Below are 21627 nucleotides of genomic sequence, written 5' to 3' on the forward strand. Positions count from 1 at the left end.
TGACCATGACGTGCCGGGAGAACTGGGTCTGACTCTTGTCTGACTTGCAGACGCAAGCGTGGGAGAGCTCATTTGCTCGCCATTGACCATGACGTGCCGGGAGAACTGGGTCTGACTCTTGTCTGACTTGGGGTGGGGGCTGGATTCATGGAAGCCAAAGCAAGGAGATGCCTGGGACCATGGTGGGGAGGGGGGAGAAGAGAAGCCCTCGAGACAGACACACAACCCCAGGACAAAGGATTTGAGTCCTGGAGGAGAAGAGGCTGGACCCCTAGGAGAAAGGGGGGGACATTCATCTTCACAGCCCAGGAAAGACAGATAGAATCAGCAGGGAGAAGCCCCAGAGACTTGTCCCTGGGAGCTAAGGCTTTCCAAAAGTTCGAGCCTTGTGCAAGTGGAATCTGCATCATCTTCTGGGAAGTTGTGACTTGTTCTGCGTGAGGATGGGCTCAAGCAGAAGGCCACAGGGATTCTAGCATCAGGGGGGCGTGTTCTGAGGGCCTACGGTGGGCACCGTGCACTGCACCTCCTTTAAACTCACAAAAACCTTCCCTGTTGGGCAGGGAAAGAAAAGTGCCCCCAAGTTCACTCAGCTGTGAGGAGAAGAACTGGAATCTGAACCCCACGGATTCCTCATGGCTGGCACTGTCCCCACACATGTTCCCCTGTCCCACAGCCAGGGGTGACAGAAAGCCACAGGAGAATGAATGCAATCAGAAGAATTGGGGAGGGTGCCTGGGTGGCTCAGTTGTTAAGCGTCTGCCTTCCCACTAACATCAAAGTGTCAGAGCTCTTGCCTACATTATTGGATATCCTTCAGCTCCGGTCATGATCTCAGGATCCTGGGATCAAGCCCCACTTGGGGCTCCTTGCTCCCATGCTCAGCGGGGAGCTTGCTTCTCACTCTCCCCTCCCCTAGTTTCTGTTCCCTCTCTCACTGTGTCTCTCTCTGTCAAATAAATAAATAATCTTTCCCAAAAAATTTAAAAAAAAAAAAAAAGAAGAAGAATTGGGGAGCCACTTCCTAAGCATGTGAAGTTGGGCAAGGGACTGAATCTCTCTGAATGTTCCTTTTTCTCAGCTGAAGATGCAGACAATGGCAGCCAGCCAAGAGGGTTGAGGTGAACAGGAGATAGGGGACCAGGGCTTGGCAGCAGCAGGTCAGTCAGTGTTAGCTGGACCCTAGCCACCGCTCCATGCTTATCCTAAAGCCTCCCTCCAGCAGCTTTCCCCACCCAACCCCCACCGAACCCCTACCCCCCCACCCCCCCACCCCGGCCAGCAGCCCCTTCTCCCCATCCCACCCCCACCCGGAACTTGTGCCGACACCCACTTTGACACAGTGGCCTTGTAAGAATTTAAGTCCTGGTCACCCCCTTGCAGGATGGAACAGCATCTCACTCATTTTTGTGCCCTCCGAAGTGCCTGCCCAACCGACGGTAGTAGGTGCCAAGGTGGGAAAGAGTGCCGGCTGGTTCCAAAGGGCTGAGGGTCACTAGAGGGAGGTGGCAACTGGGGCCATAAGGAAGACTCTAGAAGAGAGTAATAAAGGGGAGCATGCAAAAATCTGCCAACATGCAAAACAGAAGCTTGCAAATCCAATTCCTAGGGAGCCAGCCATGCAAACTGACCCCTGCCCAGGGAAACAGCTTGCCTTTGCCCTCTTTCAACCCAGGGCTCCGTTCCCTGCCAGCGATGGTGGCAGTGATGGCGGTGGTGGGAATGGTGAGGCTCATGGGGGCAGCTCTCATTTATGGGGTTCCCACTAACATCAAAGTGTCAGAGCTCTTGCCTACATTATTGGATATCCTAAAATAACCCATGAGGAGGATTCCATTAAGCCCGTTTCACAGGTGTGGAAACGGAATGTCCTTCAGGACTTGACCTTGAGTCTGGAGTAAGTCCACACCTGAGCATGCTCTTTCCAGCGCTGCTCTCCCATAGAGTCAGTATCCAGTTACCTCCATCGAGGGAAGCTGTCCTGTGGATAAGCCAGAAGAAATGGTCCAAAGACATTTTTCCTCTTTTAGTTAGCAATTTGAAAAATATATGTTGTATTCATTTGACTAGTATTTGTAGAACCTCTAGATACCTTTCCTACTGAATGGATTCTGACAGACTTAGGGGACCTCTCCCATGAAGGCAGGGACATAGTCTTGTTGTTGGCCAGATTTACAGCATTGGAAAATGCCTAGCAGGCACTCCACTAAACATAGGATGAATGAGTTCACAAATGAGCAGCTCGGGGTCCAAGAAAGCCCTGCTACCTACCACTCAGTGACCAACCTACCCCCCACCCCCAGATTCCCTGGTCTCTAAGGCTCAAGCGACTCATTCATAGGTCTTCGGGCAAATCTGCTGACCTGGAAGGTAGGAATGGGCTTGGAAGGTGGGGCAATGGGGGGCTAGGCCAATTTAGCCTCGGGAAAGTATTAGTCAAGCTCCCAAGGGCAACAAGTCATGTATTTCTGCCTTCCCAACAGAATTCAGACTAAAGCCATCTATTCCCCAAGGCCAGGGGCTGCCTCATCTCCTTCCTTGACTCCTCAGGTTTCCCAGGTGATTCATCTCAGGAAACTAAGAGAAGCCTGGGCTGTGGAAGCAGCCTCCAGCCCCTAGGAGGCAGAGGAGAGAAAGTCCTTCCCAAGGAGAGGGCCATTTTCCTCCCATATCTGTGCTTCTGACTCGGAAGAGTCCAGCTGCAGAAGTCAAACTCCCCAGGCTTCCTCCTAGATCCATGGGTCCGTGGTTCCCATGGCTCGCATAACCAGCCACACTGACCCTCCACCCCCCAGGCACCCCCTCCCACCCATGGCTGGACCCTGTTCCTCGTAGCAGCCAGCTCCAAAAAAATCGCAATCTCTCTCCCCCCACCCCCTGTAGGTCACCAGCCTAGGGATCTAGGGATTCTCCTTCTCTCTCTCTCTCTCTCTCTGTCCCTCCAGCCTGGCTCTACCCCAGGTTCCTCCTTCAGGAAGCCCTCCCAGACCTCCAAGGCTTTCTTTCCAGCCCTCTAAGCCCACACTATGATTAGACACCCTCGGCTCTGACCTGGTCTGCCAGACTGGGGTGTGGGTTCAGGCACCTCCAGGGGACTAGGAGTTCCCCTAAGACAGTAAAGACAACTTTTAATCCTTATGGAAACTATGAAATAAACATTATCTTCATTTTAGAGCTGAAGGAACAGTCTGGAGGTGAAGGAAAGCTTGGAGCAGCTGGTAGAGGCCGAACTGGGCCCTGTCTGCCTCCCAAGCCATGTCCCTCCTCCCTGCCTCCCTCTCCCTCCAAGATCATACCAGATGTCAGGCACTCCCCACACCATAGACTTTTTATAGCCCCATTCAATCTTCACACGTAAGCCTACAGGGAAAATACAGATAGCCTCATTTTACACCTTTACGATAGGGAAGCTCAGAAAGTTTCAAAATATTCCCTAAGGTCACAAAGCACTGGAGTGTCACAATCAGAATTCAATTCAACCCTTCTAGCTCTGAAACCCAAAGTGAGGTTTCCCAGGTCCCCGGGTCTAGCCAGAGCCAAGCTGAAAGAGGCAGGAGATAGCCATGTAGATTCTCCAGGCCAGCATGAAAGTCTTGACTCCTATCAGCCAGCACCTCTGATAAAGGAAGATGACTTCCAGAAGGGAAGCCCTGCCGAGTTGGCCCCTACTGATCTGGGAAGACCCAGGAATTCCAGAACAGCTGAGAAGCTGACTGGCATACCTCCCAGCTCTCCATCCTTCCTCCTCACCCTGGGAGCTGCCACACTCTCAAGTCCTTTCACTTCTGCACTTCCTACTGCCACTCAGTGATCTTGGATTTGTGATTAAATGAAATGAAGTGGCTCTGATACTTATTTTTAAACAATCCTTAGAACAACATAGAATAGCTGAAAAACATAAACTTGGAAATCAAATCATATGTGTTCTAATCTCAACTCAGTCTCCAAATTGCTGCGTGACCCTGGACAAGTCACTTCCCCCTCTCTGAGCTACAGCTGTGTCTGTATAAAAAAGGAGCAGTACCATTTATTTCTGGAATTCCTTTAATTTCATTTATATTAATTTGGTTTGGGGGTCTCTGGGTGGTTCAGTCGGTTAAGCATCTGACTCTTGACTTCAGATCAGGTCATGATCTCAGGGTCATGAGATGGAGCCCCAAGTTGGGCTCTGTGCTGAGCAGGGAGACTGCTTCTCCCCCTCTCTCTACCCCCTCCCCACCCAATCAATCAATCAATCAATCAATTTGGTTTTTAGAACTTTGAATTTCCCAGAGTTCCCTCTCTGTGATCATTTCTTCACAGCAGAAACAGCAGTGACCTCTGAATCATACTTGATTTGGGCTCTCAGCTTTTGTTCGCTCGTCTGTCAAGCAAATTATGGGATGACAGTAGTTGTCAGAGTTTTTCTTGGCCTCCTAAAGTCCTTATATCAGACCCCTACTGTGATGAGAGAAAACCGCAAACTCTTCTCCAGAATCTCCCCCTTCCTCTTGTCTTTCATCTCCCTCCCTCCGAAAGGGCACTGTGGTGAAGCACACTCCCCCCACACACACACTCTGCAGTCACTGGTAGCTCCCTCCTACCACAGGAACTAGGCAGAAGACAGATGGGACAGCATCCTCTCTTTCACTGAGCATTGAAAGGGGAGAAAGCTTAGACTAGAAGAAGGACTGGCTCATCTAAGGAATCCTAAGAGTAGCAATGAGTGACTAGGGCAGGGGGTACTCCTTTGAAGGAGGTGCCGTGCTAGAACTCCCCACTCAGACTTCGATGGGGCCAGGCCTGCCCAGAAGCCAAGGAATGGAGGAGTGTGGGGGCAGCAGGCCTCCAGGGGGCAAGAGCACAGTCTGGCTGGGACAATGGGGAAATGACCCCAGGGAAGGAGGTCTGGCGGGTTCTGAAAGTGTTGCTCTCAGAGGGTCTGTAATTCCTAGCAGGGGGCTGAGTCAGGCAGGCAAGGTCAGGCCCCCAGAGGAATGCAATTAGAGGTATAGGTCTATAGAAGAGACTCCCTCACTAGGAATGGGCCCATCCAGGATCATAAACCTTATCTCCCAACCTCTGGAGAGCAAAACTGGCTATCTCTGGGTTCCCAGGAACTCAGACTGAGTCAGAGCTGGGGGGCTGCCGGGATGGTGGGCCTGGGCAACATGCCTCCTGGGTGTGGGGTCCAGCAGAAGATGGGACCAAAAGAGGTTGGGAGCAAAGGGGGAGAAGAGATGGATCAGGAGGACTGGTCCCAGCAACGGCTAAGGGTGTCAAACTCCTACTAGCCAGCTCCAAGCCAGAAATGTCCCACGCCCCCAACCCCAGCCAGGGAAATTCTGTCGCAGGGCTGGACAGCACTGTCATCTCAGCCTCCTGCTACTGAGCTCTGGGGTTTGCGCCCAGCTCGAACGTAATGGGTCCTCTCTCTCTGTCACCATTACCTATTTCTCTAGCTTTTTTTTTTTTTTTTTTAAGATTTTATTTATTTAGGGGCACTTGGGTGGCTCAGTCATGGAGCTTTTGGCTTAGGTTGTGATCCCAGGGTCCTGGGATCAAGCCCCACATCGGGCTCCCTGCTCAGCAGGAAGCCTGCTTCTCCCTCTCCCCCTTCCCCTGCTTGTGTTCCTTCTCTCGCCTTCTCTCTCTCTGTCAAATGAGCAAACAAAGTCTTTAAATAAAAAAAAATAAAAAAAATAAGATTGTGTTTATTTATTTTAGAGACAGAGCCAGTGAGTGGGGGGAGGAGCAGAAGGAAAAGGACAAGCAGACTCCAAGCTAAGCCCAGAGCCTGATGTGGGGCTCAGTCCCAGGACCTTGAGATCATTATACCTTGGCCAAAATCAAGTCAGATGCTTAACCGACTGAGGCACCCAGGCACATCTCCCTCGCTTTAAAAACACATTGACTTACCCTTCCTCTTAGAGGATGGGAGCAGGACCCAAACTGCAAAGGACCCAGGTTCTAGCTCCAGACCTGTCTTCCCCACCACACCCATACCCTGAGCTGGGCTCCCAGTCCCTTAGAGGGCTGAGGAGGCAGGAGGCGGTGTTGCCTTGCTCTCTGTGTCCCTGAGAAATTCTCTACCTCCCTGTGATGTTCCCTCCTCCTTCTTGCAGGCAGGTGAGATGGGTCCTGGAGACCTGCGGGTGTGAACCGGCCCTTTGCAGAGTGGAGGGGGAGCTGACGTCACCCGGCCTGAAGCGCCAAGACATGTGCGCATCCTCCCTCTGTCCCTCTGTCTCATTCCCCTCTAACTCCCCCAGTAGCTTTGCTCTAAGTTGTCCTCTGGCCAGGCTCAGCCAGACTGATCCTCCATAAACACAACTTTGATCCAGTCACTCCCCAGTTCAGAGCCTCCCATTGCCTTCGGAATAAAGGTCAAACTCCTCCTCTGGCTGAGCTGAGCCCTGCCTGGCACTGGCTGCCTCCCTGCCCCAGCCCTGGGGCCCTGCCCTTCCCTCCCACAGTACCTCCCTGTCACCTGCACCTGCTGAAATCTTATCCCTCCTGCCTGCCCTGGCTCCAGCACACCCCATTCATTCTGCAAACATTTACTGAATGAAAATCACACACCGGGCATCTGCCCACACAACCTGCCCTGGTCACAACTGTTGGAAGTCACCACTCCCACAGAGACCCCCCAAAACGAGCCTTTGTTTTACCCCTGGGTTGGGTCATCCTTGCCTGAGCACTTCCCTCATTGGAAACCTGATCCACAGGCATCTAATATGCCTTGAACATGGGCTAATGGGGCAGTCTCCCGTATTTGTCTCATTCGGTCCTCACAATGACCTTGGGGGTTCAGTGTCATTACGGTAAATTGCCCAGCAACTAGTAACTGGGTCTTCAAACAGAGTCCCCAAATTTCAAGTCCAGGGTCCTCACACCAGCACCTACTGCAGGCTCAAAATCAGGCTCCTGCCTTATACATTTCTGTTTTGCTCAGTCCCCAGCACAGAAATTGGTTCAATTCACAGAAGGAAGGAATGAATGGTTCTCTGATTCTATTCTATCCCAACGAGTCCTCATCTCCCCTCTGATCCCTATTTCCTCTCCCCCACATTCCTTTTTTCCTATGTCCTCCTCTCCTTCATCCTGGGCCCCCAGGATCCAGAAGATAAGGGAGAAAAGAGGCTGCGATTATTCTCATTGATACCAGGTATTGGATAGGCCTTGGGAAGGTCTCTACAGCCCAGAAACAGCCCCAAGGAGGTAATCCAGATTGGGAGGACTCCTCCCTACACCCCACCACTCAGTTTGATAGACCAAATGAGTCCCAGACCTTATCTCCATCCCTCTCCAATTCCAGCAGGAAATAGGCGGGGCAGGTGGGGAGCAGGCAGGGGCAACCAGATAACAGTGGGGTGGTAGAAAGAAACCTAAATTCGGTGACTCACCACCTTGTGCCTTCCCAAGAATTGGGGGGGTAGGGGGGGAGGCGCTGCACGCTTGAAATTCCAGCCCAGCCCTGGAGAGACACTTGCATGTCAGTAAGCTGGACAGGAGGAGGAGGAAGTGCTCTGTTTACCCCAAACTAAAGGGCAGCCATGGCAACAGAGGCCAGGGCCATCGGTGTAGGGAGCAAAGGTCCCAGCCAGAGTAGGGCCCCGGATGCCAGCCTGCCAACTGAGCCTACTACCCAGACCATGCCAGCCAGGCCTTCTCTGGCCGAGCACCCCCTTGTGGCCAGCCAAAGCTCATCCCGAGAGCTGGGGAAGGGCAGCCCTGAGAAAGAAGCCACCCATTTTACAGACTCACATGTGTTTTCATCCCCTCCCCTCCCCTTCCGGGTGCTTTCTCTCCAGAGGCCAGACACAGACAGATACTGAACCAGGGGGTAGCTCTTGGCCTCTGCTGGGACAAGGAAGGAATGGGGAGCTGAGCCAGCTGCTAGGAGGGGTAGAGTGGAGGTGTCAGTCCAGGAAGGCTTCCTGGAGGAGGACAAGACAGAACAGAAGGAGGGCGTCCCAGGCTAAGGAAAAGGCAGAAGAGGGTGTCTCCTCAGCTGCAAAGATACGTCATCACACCTCCCCCTCTGCCAGGCACCAGACTCATAAACTCCTGGAGTCTGAAGGGGCTTCCATGGCTGGCACCCACTGCTTAATGCCCCCCTCGCCTGTTGTCTGTATTCACAGTCACCCGTAACTCCTTCTTGGAGGTGGCCCTCACCGTGCTCAGGGGCAGGTCTTCTACATGCACTCTCAACTCTACCCCCTGAGAGCTGACTCCATCAAGCAGCTCCTCTCTCAGTCCTGCTACCCCATGGCCACGGATTTCTCCCCTCTTCCTGTATCCATGTGCAAGTCTCTCCTCCTTAAAAAAAAAGAGAAGAAGAGGGAAGGGTAATCATCCTTGACTCTTGACACCTCTCTGTCCATAGCCAAGCCTCTCAAAGAAGAGACCTCGTTCATCCTCAATTCTCACCTCACCCTATCTAACTCCCTCCAGCCACCAGCCATGAAAATCTTTAAAACCACTAATGATCAGGGACACCTGATCATTGACTTAGATCATGATCTCAGGGCCTTGAGATTGGGCCCCAGTCGTTCTCTTGTGTTCTTGGGGAAGTCTGCTTGAGATTATCCTTGTCCCTCTACCCTCTAACCCTACCCCCACATTCGCATGCTCACTCTTGCTCTCTCTTTCAAATAAATAAAGGAAATCTTAAAAAAAAAAAAAATGCACTAACGATCAACTAATAGCTGAATTTGGTGGACTCTTTTCAAGTTTCTCTTACTTGACCTACCTAGGATATTGGACTGGACATCACTGACCTTTTCATCTTTCTTGAAAGACTATTTCCTTGGCCTCCTGACATCTTCTACTTTCAATCCCTCGGGCCATTCGTTTGCAGTCTTCATTCTTGAATCCTCTCTATCTAACCCCCTCCTGTATCTGTCAACCTTTATCTTTTTGGTGGGCCACACACACTCATTGGCACAATCACAGATCACCAACATCTCCCATATAACTCAAGAGGCAGGAAGTCCAACCACATGTAGTCAGGAAATCCATCCACAGAGGTCAGATAGAGAGCCTTGGCTTTAACCTCTTCTGGTCAATCTCACCCACTTCCAGGGTGATGGCTCCCAGACTCTCAGGAGCGCTGCAGAACCACATTTCCAAATGCCACCTTAGATCTCACCCAAGTCTCAAAATTAGTAGGCTTCAAACTGAAATCATTCTATAACACCACCTTCCTGGCCTCACTTCCTTTCATAATTCCCATCTGATGGACAACATCACCCTTCCAAAATGAGAAACCTAGGAGTCACCTGAAGAACTGAGGTACTATACTCTACTTCATGTGGTTGTTATGAAGCTAAATCATGATATATATAAAGCATGTAGAATTGTGCCTGCTACATCACAGGTGCAATGATTATTAGTCATTATTGTTGGTATTCTTACTTCTTCATTCCCCATACATCCAATTGGACACCAAGACCAGCCAACTCTAACTTCTGAATTTCCCTTGAATCTATGTTCTTCCCTGTATTTCCACCTATTCTCCTCCCTTAGCTGAGGCATTCATTATCACTTATCTAGATGGTTACGGTAATCTCCAATCTTGTCCCTTCATACTTTTACAAGAGAGTAGTCTTGCCAAAAAGCAAAATGATCATGGCGCTATCTTGCTCCAAGCTTCAATGTCTCTCCAGATTCTGAAACAGTACCCAGCTGCCTTTGGTGCACCCCTGGGGAACTTGTTATAAATGGAGACCCAGGGGTGCCTGGGTGGCACAGTCCATTAAACATCTGACTCCTGGTTTTGGTCCAGGTTGTGATCTCAGGGTTATGAGATTGAGCCTCGCCTTGGGTTCCAGGCTTAGCAAGGAGTTGGCTTGAGATTCTCTCTCTCCCTCTCCCTCTGCCCCTCCCACTCATGCTTTCTCTCTCTAAAATAAATAAATAAATCTTAAAAAATTTTTTAAAATGGAGGCCCAGACCCCAATACCAGAAAATATTATTCTGCAAATGGGGGTGCCACTTGGGCACCTGCATTCATAACATGTTCCCCAGCATACCTGGTGCAAAATAAAGTTGAGTACCAGGGAAGTACAAACTCTTCATAGCCTTCAAGGCCCTTCTTGATCTGGATCTCACAACCTTTCCCACTTCACCTTCTGCCTCTTACATTTTTCTGCTACCTCTTGGTTCCCCATATATTTAAGAAATATATATTGATCACCCAATAAGTGCAGGCACTAAAAACCCAATGATGAGTCAAATAGACATGGCTCCCAAGCTTACAATCTAGTTAGAAAGATAGCAACCTAATAATCTCAGTAAATACAGTAAATATAATAAAGCAATAAACATAATCTAATAAAGCAGTAAATATAGACTACTATAAATTATTATAAATTTTTAAAAATATTTTATTTATTTGACAGAGAGAAATCACAACTAGGCAGAGAGGCAGGCAGAGAGGGAGGAGGAAGCAGGCTCCCTGCCAGGCAGAGAGCCCGATGCGGGGCTTGATCCCAGGACCCCGGGATCATGACCTGAGCCAAAGGCAGAGGCTTTAACCCACTGAGCCACCCAAGCGCCCCTATAAATTATTTTAATAAAAGAAACACGATCCTATAAGAGTATATCACAAAAGAACATGACTTAAATTTGAAAGAATTAAGGAACAGTACTTGAACTGAACTATGAAGTATAACTTTTTTAAGTTAATTAATTAATTTTTTTTTAATAAACATATAATGTATTTTTATCCCCAGGGGTACAGGTCTGTGAATTGCCAGGTTTACGCATTTCACAGCACTCATCATAGCACATACCCTCCCCAATGTCCATATCCCCACCACCCCCTCCCCTCCCCCCCCCCCCCCGCAACCCCCAGTCTGTTTTTTGAGATTGAGTCTTTTATGGTTTGTCTCCCTCCCAATCCTACATTGCATCTCCACTTCCTCATATCAGGGAGATCATACGATAGTTGTCTGTCTCCAATTGACTTATTTCACTAAGCATAATGCCCTCTAGTTCCATAGGAGGTATAACTTAGTAGAAAAGGCTGCAGTAAGGAAAAAGAATGATCTAGATATAGTGCATTGCATGTGCAAAGGTCCTGGATGAGCAGGACGTTTCCATATATTATCTATTCCAGATATTATCTCTCACCACTTCTATTCAGCATCATACTGGAGGTGTTAGTGAGTGGAATGAGTCAAGAAAAATAAATAAAAGTCATAGAGATCACAAAAGAAGAAATAAAGCTGTTTATCTACAAATGAAATAATAGTTTATGTAGAAAATCCTAAAGAATATACAAAAAGTCACTAGAATGAATAAAAGAATTCAGCAAGTTTGCAGGATAAATGATCAACATTTAAAAATCAGTTATATTTCTATATACTAACAATGAGCGATCGGAAATTTAAATTGAAAACACAAAATCATTTATAATCAGATTTAAAACACAAAATATCTTCTAATCAAATAAAATATGTGCAAGATTTTTGTGCTGAAAACCACAATACATTAATAAGAGAAATTAAAGGAGATCTATATGAATGGAGAGATATACCAAGTTCATGGATTGGAAGACTTGATACTGTTATAATGCTAATTCTCTCTCTGAATTGATCTGTAATTTAATGCAGTCCTAATCAAAATCTCAGTACACTTTTAAATAAAAATTGACAAAATTCTAAAAATTTATACAAAAAGGCAAAGGGCCTAGAGTAGCTAAAACAATTTTGAAAAAGAAGAAGAAACTTGGATTCATACCAACTAGTCTCAAGAATTGCCATAAAGTTACAGTAATTGAGACAATGAGGTATCAGCCTCAGGACAGATATATATCAATAGAACATAAGAGAGCCCAGAAAGAGATTCACACAATGGTGCCAAGGTAAGTCACTGGAGAAAGGATAGTCTTTTCAACAAATACTGCTAGAACAATTTAGGCATCCTCGTGGGGGTGGGGGGAAATGAACTTCAACCCGTCCTAGGCAAGAATCAACTCAAAACATAAAATCTAAAACTGTACAACTTCTAGAAGGAAATATAAGAAAAAGTCTTAGTGATCTTGGGTTAGGTAAAGATATCCTAGATTGAACACAAAAAACACACACCTTACAAGAAAAATTGATAATGGAATTTTATCAAAATTAAAACTTCAACTGTTCTTTTTTTTTTAAGATTTTTATTTATTTATTTGACAGACAGAGATCACAAGTAGGCAGAGAGGCAGGCATAGAGAGAGGAGGAAGCAGACTCCCTGCTGAGCAGAGAGCCCAATGCAGGGCTCCATCCCAGAACCCCGAAGGCAGAGGCTTTAAGCCACTGACCCACCCAGGCACCCCAAAACTTCAACTGTTCTAATGGCATTGTTAAGAAAATACTAAGATAGGCCACAGATTGGGAGAAAGTATCTGCCAAACACATTAACTCTAATGAATCACAAGCCAAAATGTAAAACGTAAAACCATAAAACTTCTAGGAAAAAAAATAGGAAAGATCTTTGTGACTTTAAGATAGGCAAAGACTTCTCAAATACAGCATCAAACCATGATTCATAAAATAGAAAGTTAATAAATTGGACTTCTTCAAAATTAATAGCTTCTCTTCAAAAGGCAAGGTCAAGAAAATGGAAAGGCAACCATAGACCAAGAGAAAATAGTTGTAAATCACATATATGATGAAGAATGTAAATCCAGACCTATAGGATTTTAATAATAATAATAAAATTTTAATAATAATATTAAATTATTAAATAATTATTATTTATTTATTATTAAATAAATAAATATTATTAAATAAATAAATAATAAGATTATTAATAATATATTATTAATATATAATATTAATATATATTAATATATAATATAATGATATTATTATTATTATAATCTCAAATTTTAATAATAATAAAACAGAATGGGTAAAAATGGGTAAAGATTTGAATAGATACTTCATCAAAGAAGAGAAAGAGATAGCAACAGAAATCCAGAAGCAGAGGCCCAACATCATCAATCATTAGGAATCACAAATTAAAGCCACAGTGAAATACCACTAAGCAATCACCAGAAAAGCTAACATTACAAAAAGTTGTTTAAAATAAGGACAGACAATACAAAATGTGTACAGGATCCAAAGCCACTGAACTCTAAAACATCACGGTGGGAACACAAAATGATACAACTACTTTAGAAAATACTTTGGCCTTTTCTTACAAAGTTAAACACATACTTATACAACCTTCTAGTTCCATTCCTGGGTATTTCATCCAAGAGAAATGAAAATGTATATCGACACGGAGACCTATCTACATCAATGGTTACAACAGCTTTATTCATAATTCATTCTAAAAACTGAAAACAGGTTAAATATCCAGGTACCAGTGTATGGATAAACAAATTATGGTACCTCCATAGGGTGAAACACTATACAGCAGTAAAAGGGAACAAACAACTGTATTCCTTTGTCAAAACGCAAAGAATTCCATCCCTTAAAAAAGGTGAATGTTACCATATGCAAATTATACCTAAAAAAAAAAAAAATCTGGGGCACCTGGGGCTCAGTCAGTTAAGCCATGGCCTTCGGCTCAGATTGTGATCCTGGAGTTCTGGGATCGAGTCCCACATCAGGCTCCTTGCTCGGTGGGGAGCCTGCTTCTCTCTCTCCCTCTGCCTGCCACTCTGCCTGCTTGTGCTCTCTCTCATTCTGTCAAATAAATAAATAAAATCTTTTTTAAAAATCTGAATTGTTAAAAATCACAGGAAAAAAATTGATGCAGGAAGATTGCAGGTTCAGCCTGAGATCTGATAACTTTGTGGTGTTTTCAGCTTTATTTTGTTTTTAAGCAATCTCTATGCCCAATGTGGGGTTCAAACTCACAACCCCGAGATCAAGAGTTGCATGCTGAACTGACTGAGCCAGCCAGGCATCCCAGATCTGACAGGTTTAAGATTACTTTGAAGGCTCCAAGAGGGGATACTATCCCATGACCAGCAGGTGACACAGACCTGAAATTCAGAGGAAAGGACTGCGTTAGACCCTGTTTGATCTGGAAAGCCTTCTCCTTGACCCCCTCATCTCCATAGCAAGTTCTTACTCATTTTCTGAAGCTGTCCAAGCATTCCCTCCTCCGTGTCCCCAGTCCTTCAACTGCGAGACTATGAACGCCATGAGAGCAGCAAGCTACTCTGGCTTTTCCTCACGGTGCCCCCAGAGACTGGAGCATGTCTGCATCTAGCAGGTGCCCTACAATCGGTTGGTAAATGGATGAAGCACTCTCTCCTCCCAATGTACTTTAGAACTTTTCATAGCACCTCTCACACTGTATTTTGTTTCTTCAGATATCTGTCCCCACTAATAATGATCTCCTTGATTGTTATTATTTATTTGTGTTTATCTTTGTATTCCAAGCTCACAGTGGAGCTGAACCAAACTAGAGGCTTGAATCTCCCTGCTGATGGAGAGCCGAGGAGAAGGAGGCAGGGGAGAACCCGTGAAAAACACCTGTTATGCTCCGGGCTCCATTATCAGCTGCAGTTCGTTTCCTGCAGCAACCAATGAGGAAACCAAAGCTCTGAGAAGCTCACTAACTTGGGCACCGCACAGGATCGAGGTCACTCAGAGACAAACAGCAAAGCTAGGACACAAAGCAAGTCTGTCTGATTCCAAAATCTATGCTCTCTTCCCACCCTCTCTTTTCCTTGAGATCCTTAACTCCATGAATTTCAGCACCTTCAGCTACCCTCAGTGCCACCACCTGCTCTGACCCAAACTCCAATACGCCCTCTCTCACAAGCCACATCTCATTCTCCCTTGCTTTCTAGACGGCTGCTTCCATCCATCTTGCCGGGTCCCAGCCCCTGGGCTCCTCTTCCTCCAGGGAGCTCTCCTGGATGCCTTTACTTCTCCACTCAGCCCTGCCCAGTGGTCTGGCATTCTGGCAAAGTTTTAAACTTAGATTTCTTCCCCCCTGAGTTTCCCCTGTCCCTTCCCTCTGTCTTTCAGTGAGAGATCCCCAGGGTAGAGATTGTTTCTTGTGTACGCAGTCTCATCACAGGGCTGCACTGTGTAAACTCTGCGTAACCTCTGCGAGGACCTCAAACTTTTTACACGTCCTTTCCTGCCTCGCAGGGTAGACCTTGTATCCCACCGCATGTGTCACAGTCCCCTCTGCCTCTGTCCCCTCTTCGCGCTGGCTGAGAGGCAAGAGTATATAGGGGCGACATGTGTCGAGTCCCAGCTCTGCCACCTACTCATCCTATATTACCTCTCAGCTTTCAGATCAAATGTTCCTTCCCACAGGACCTCACGCTAGGTTAGTCCTGCTGCTGATTTCAAAGCAGGTGCTATGTGCTTGCATTGTTCCCTGGACTTGGCCTGGCATCACACCAGCCCCTTTATTGTTGCCACTGGTTTAATCATTGACTAGCCTTGCTAAACTGTACCATCCTCGACAAGCCTTCCAGCAACCTCCTTACCCCTAACAGCACATCATACCCTTTTCTCCTTTCCTTCCCCAGAAGTTTACCCTATGCCTCCACTTCGTCAGTAACCACTCACTCACTCCCCAGCCCTTCACCACTTGCCCTCCATCTCCATCACTATCTGGAAGTGCTCTTGTCCTCAGCCTTCCTGATCACTCTGTGTATCTGCCCCCTGGACAGCTCCTCCTTGAAACTCCTTCTCCTTGGCTTTCATGACCTCTGTCTTCCTAGGAACTGGCAAGTCTGGACCTCCTCCCCCTTCTCCTCTCTTTTCCTTCTGTCTCTTCCTCCTCTTCTTGCCTTAGCTCTTTGCCCACTTCTTTGCTCTGATCCTTTTCCATAGGCCATCTCATCTATGGGTTTTCCCCCAAATCTTTTAGGTGGGTGCTCCAGACAGGGCCCCCACATCTGGCTATGCAGGTTGCTCAGTGCAAAGGCCAAGGAGACAAGGATGAGGCTGACTTTTTCCAGTCTATGCAAAGGCCCTGAGGACTAGCATTAGCCTTGTGAGTTGCAGCTCCTAGCCCCTGCCTCTCCCAAGCTGTAGCCTTGCTTTTCTTTTTTTTTTTTTTTTTTTTTTTAAAGATTTTATTTATTTATTTGACAGAGAGAGATCACAAGTAGGCAGAGAGGCAGGCAGAGAGAGAGAGGAGGAAGCAGGCTCCCTGCTGAGCAGAGAGCCCGATGCGGGACTCGATCCCAGGACCCTGAGATCATGACCCGAGCTGAAGGCAGCGGCTTAACCCACTGAGCCACCCAGGCGCCCTAGCCTTGCTTTTCTAGCTGCTCACAGGATAGTTCCCCCAGATGCTGCTAGTAGAACTGCCAAGTCCAAAGTCAAAGTGAGAGAGACCGATAGAGACATGGCCACTGACAGGATGATTTTTTTCTGTTGGTTTTTTTGCTTTTAAGATTTTATTTATTTATTTATTTTAAAAGATTTTATTTATTTATTTGACAGAGAGAGATCACAAGTAGGCAGAGAGGCAGGCAAAGTGAAAGAGGAAATCAGGCTCCCTGCTGAGCAGAGAGTCCAATGCAGGGCTTGATCCCAGGACCCTAAGATCATGATCTGAGCCAAAGGCAGCAGCTTAACCCACTGAGCCACCCAGGCGCCCCAATAGGATGGTTTTGAGACAAGTTCTCATCCACTTGGCTTTTCCATTTTACCTCCTTTTCCGTAGACTCATAGTCATAGTGGTCCCTGCCCTGTGCCCAGACTGAAAGCAAAGAGTGATACGCAGGGAGTATAAGACTAGAGAGCAGTGAGGACAAAGTAAGGGGCCTGGGAGGAAGAGGAGTAGATGGGACTGTTGGGTCCCCCAAAATTGGGTGCCCCAATAATGGGTCCGTAATTAAAGGAGCGAGACTGATACAAAGTGAAGGTCAAGCAAAGCTTTATTTCATGCCAAGCATCAGGAATCAGCCCGACCGTCAAACAGACCGGTTGGGGCCGCCCCTACAGAGAGGATGACCCCTCCCTGCTTTCCAGACTAACTTTTATAGAGCAAAGGCCATGTGGTTGGGCCTGGCCCCACACAGGTGACCAAGGAGATTGTAACACACACAGGAAACTCCACAGTGATGCTAGGTAACCAATTGAATTACAATTTACCCTAGTAGACATTTGATTTAGCCTATCACACCTTGGTTAGGATTGGCGCCAAAAGGCTCCTAAAGGGCAGGGGCCCATACTTCTTGATAGCTAGGAGACTGTATGCATGCCCACTGATTGAATACCTCCACCTGGCCTGACCCACCCTTGTATTTGTACTTTGTCACCTGGGACCGGTTTCCCAGACTTGCTTGCTTTTAAATAAGTTCCCCCGGCGTGGGGTGGGGGCAAGGTCAATTTAAGCTTTATAGCAAAATGGCAGTTCAACCCAGGTGGGGCTGCTCTGGCTGAATAGGCCCTTACAGGACAAACCAGACAAGAGAGGAAATCTACTGGCTTCTCAGCTGTCAAAGCTTGTCCCACAGAGTATTTCAGTGGATCCTTGTGAAAGCTCTTGGAGGAGACATAGCTATTATTTTTATTACCAAGGACACGAAGACAGGTACATTTGCCCAAGATCCCCCAGCCAGCAGTAGGACCTTCAACCCAGGTCTTTTGACACCAAGGGCCATGTTCATCCCCTTCGCCCACCCACTCCTCAGTAGATTGGAAAGAGGTAGTAGGCTGAGGGATGGCATCGAGGTATCAGGGTTGCACCTGAGGAGAGACCAGGAGCACCAGGGTCAGAAGGGGAAGAGCTCATAAGAGCAGGAGAGGACATCCCTGGTGGCTGAAAGCTGACTTCACCAAATAAGGCTGTAGGGGGGCCCCGGGAGCTAACGGGGCTCTGGAGAAGGGCCAGATGGTCTGGAATCCTCTCTGAACTTTAGCCTTGAAGTTTCTGGGCAACCACATGCTGCTCAGTGCTGATCTTCCCTTCCTTTTCCAAAGGGAATAACCCCTTGGGTACAAACCCAACCGAAGCAATGCTAGACAAGCACCCGAGCATTCTTTGACCTTCGCAGCCCTGGGAAAAAGGGACTGGCCTGGGCCTTCAGAAACCATCCCTGACCCCACACTGGACAGGCAGTGCCAGGGCCTTCAAATGGGATAAAGACATCTCCAGAAAACTCCCAAAGTCTTGAGATACCGAGTTGCAGTGCTGCACCTACCCCAGCGGCAGCCCCCCAATCCTGCCTGCATCCACAGCCTATCTAGCCACACTTGCCAGTACCCTAGCCTCTCCTGGCTCCCCCCTTTTCATTAATCGCTTAATTAAAATCTTTTACAGAGATCCCCTTACATGCCAGATGCAGGGCTGGGACAGAGGTGTCCCACTCTGCCCCACACTCCTTTCTCCAGGGTCCTCCACAGCTCCGCCCCCTAACTCCCTACCTCAGCAGCTCTGGGCCCTCTAGGCAGTGAAGGGAGTTGAGGGGAGCCTCCCAGGACACGCTCACTCTCGCTCACCTTAACTGCCTCCACCTTCCCCACCACAGGGTCCTCTCCTTTCCTCCAACACACACTCACACCTGTGGGAAGTCCTTTCTGAACCACCTTTCAATCCTTCCAGAAGATGATGGACATCATCCCCTCCCTGTTTGGGCACTAGACCCCCCCACCCTCACACCTCAGTTGCTATTCCTTTTTTTTTTTTTCCATTTTAAGATTTTATTTATTTGTCAGAGAGAGGGGGTGTATGGCAGGCAGAGGGTGAAACTGGCTCTCTGCCAAGCAAGGAGCCCACCACTGTTCTGAACACCTCCTTCCTCAGCGCCCAGCAGGAAATTTCCAGCCTAAATGATGAAGCAAAAACTAAAGGACTGCAGGGCCCCGTGACCCTCCCTCATCCCTAACCCCCACCATCTAGTTTCCCCTGGGCTGTCAGCTCCAACCCTCAGACAGAGAACGTGGGGAAGAGGAGGAAAGGGCTGACCTCCTTATCAGGGTCATCTCTGAGTTGACTCAGGAGTTAAAGCTGCCTCTCAGGTTCCCCACTCCCCCTCAGCAGGACACCAGACTGTGGGGTCTGAGTGGGGGCAGGGAACATTTCCCCTCTCTCAGGAACCCCCTCTGCTGGGTGTCTGTACTCTTAAAGTTTTCTGTCTTTAATCTGGAAGCCTCTCACCAGGCCAACTCCTGCTCCACAATCTCCCAGGACCCATCTCTTAGACACCTATTCCTCCTTCCCCCTTGCTACCCCCTCCCCGGACTCCAGAGCCCCAGTGCCCCCCAGTGCTGGTGATCTGTGGCCCAAAACTCCTCCCTCACACCCCCCTCCCCAGCTCTCCCCAGGCTCTCCCACAGAGTGAAAAGGCCCTGAATCACAGAGCAGTCTGGATATGGTGGAAAAGGGCAGGCCGGTGCTAGAAGGCTACGGTTGGTATTTGCCCGATGCTGCAAGAGGTCAGGAATGTGGCCATTGACATCAGCTATGGGAGATAAGAACCAGCTGGCAGCTCTCCCCCTCCGGCCCTAGACTGAGCCTCCACAGGCCTCAGAAGGTCCTGAGCAGTTGAAATGGGGTAGGGATCAGAGAAGCATCTGGGAACGGGTTTGGTTAAGAATCCTGGGATCTGGGCCTGATCCCTGATGGAATTTAAAGTCCCCCAGAGGTCTAAAGTGACTTAGACCTCTTATCATTGAACCATCTTTACAATTAAATGGATCCCCCAACCTCTACTCTCCTGGATGTGTTAAAGACTTACTCTGCAGTCAGTAACTAGTATTTGTTCCATGAAAGAGTGATAACACTCACATCCACCATTCACCCAAGGAAACAGACTAGATAGGCTTTACTATTCTCTCTTTACAAGAAAAGAGACTGAAGTTCGGAGTGAAGTGACTTCCCCAAGTTCACACAGCTAGCCAAGAACCCAAATTGGCTGACTTGAGGCTTAACAAAAAGAGCAAAGGCAATAAGCACATGGCATGTGTAATCCACGTATCTTATTGTGCAATCCCACACCACATGACAATTCTGGAACCCAGCAAGGGGAACAACAGATGAAAGCAGGAGGAACCCCTTTGATGTGTTGGGTACCTCTATCTCCCTGAAACCTGCCATGCAAACTGAGCAGAGACTTATTTGTCTGCTGTTTTGCATGTGTTTGCCTTTTGGCTTCAGCAGGCCCTGATCCACCCCTAGCCAGCCCCCATGGAGCTCAGGAGGCTTCCCCCAGCAGAAGGCAGCAGGCCTGAGTGAATCCGGGGCCAAGTCCTCCTTCTGAGCTGTGCCTCCCCTCTGGCGGGTCCACTGGACCAGCTCTCTATCCCTTCCTCTCCCAGGCCTGCTCTCATGCCTGCCCCCATCTCTCTGGTTCAGCTGGCAGCTCGATAAGAATCAATAGGTCCACTCTGGAACAAAGAGCACAGACAAGTGTCTAAAGTCAGGCCCTGCTGGACAAACAAGCCGCTCATGGTGACAGACTGGAAGGCCCCGTCCCTCAGGATTCCCCCAGTTCATTCAGCTGGGGGTGACCAGCAGCCTCAGAGGCGCAGGAAGCGATGGGACCTTTTTTTTACTTCCATCCTTTCTACCAACATCCTGATGTGAGCTTCCTGGAGGAGGGAGCTCCCTGGGGACCGGCTTGAGATCCAGAGAGCCTGCCAAGAGGATGCAGGGGAAGGAAGGGATGCAGGGGAAAGCGGGAACCTCCAGAAAAAATCCTAGTAAGGATGGGGCCAGGGCCGGCCAGAAGGGCTGAGTCTCAGCTGGAAGGTTTCTAGGCAGCCTTGGCTATTGTCTTAGACTCTGCACCGTGTGGGACACGTCGTCGTGGTAGTCTGCGTAAGGGATTTCAGCCTGTGTTAGTCACTGCTGTTCTTCCCCATCACAACTCAAGCAGGGTCTGACACACAGTCGGTGACCGACAAGTAGCTGTTGAACTGTAAAGTGCTCAGAAAGTATTTGTTTCCCCCTCGGGTGTAGGTGAGGCTGACACACAGGTGTTTGGAAGGAAAGAGTATCCTCTATTGAAATCACAAAGGGTTCCCCTGAGGGCAGGCTTCCAGGGGAGAATCAGTGGAGGGGAGAAGCACAGGAGGGAGGGGGCTCAGAGAATCGCTTTGTTTTCAGGGGTCTGAACCTACTTGGTGCATGAATCTGTGAGTGTTTGACAATACACATCTGTATGATGCGGGCGTGAGTGTGTGCTAGTGAACACGGGAACGTGGGTTTGTCTGGCAACCAAGTGTGGTGGGGTTGGGTGTGTAAACCAGCAGATTCGAGATTAGGGTTGAGCTACTCTTCTCCGGCCCCAAACTTTTCTTCCCCGGGACTCCTGGGGCTCCAGGATCGCCCCCAAGATCCTCCCCCAGGTGGGAATTTGGGCTGCCCCTTGAGGATAATTACAGAGATTCACACCCGAATTCACTCACTCACCTCCTAAAACCCCCAAATTCCAACCTGCCAGGACCTCCTCTACCTGGGGAAGGGGGGCATAACAACGTCATTTCCTGCCCCGAAACTACACATCAAGGGCCAACTCCACCTGCCGCCCTGATCGGTCCAGGTTATTCTCCCCCTTTCTGGGGGGTCGAGGGTGGCCTTGGCAGGAAGGTGCTGGGGGTGCTGGGGAAGGGACGCTGGGGAAGTGCGGGAACAGACCGCGGATTCCCGCCGCGGTCCACCTGTGGCTCAACCTTCTGCGAACGCGGGGACTTGGTGGCGGGGGCGGGGCCTGCCCG

The 21627-nt window shown here is 48.5% G+C and overlaps 1 long non-coding RNA gene across 1 annotated transcript in view; it reads right to left on the minus strand.

Annotated features, from left to right (window-relative positions):
* The window catches only part of LOC132019716 (uncharacterized), a 45136-nt gene that overhangs the window by 7063 nt on the left and 16446 nt on the right, over positions 1-21627 (minus strand). The gene's annotated exons all lie outside the window — the stretch shown is intronic.

The sequence above is a fragment of the Mustela nigripes genome, chromosome 6, assembly GCF_022355385.1.
Source record: "Mustela nigripes isolate SB6536 chromosome 6, MUSNIG.SB6536, whole genome shotgun sequence".
Classification (NCBI taxonomy): Eukaryota; Metazoa; Chordata; class Mammalia; order Carnivora; family Mustelidae; genus Mustela; species Mustela nigripes.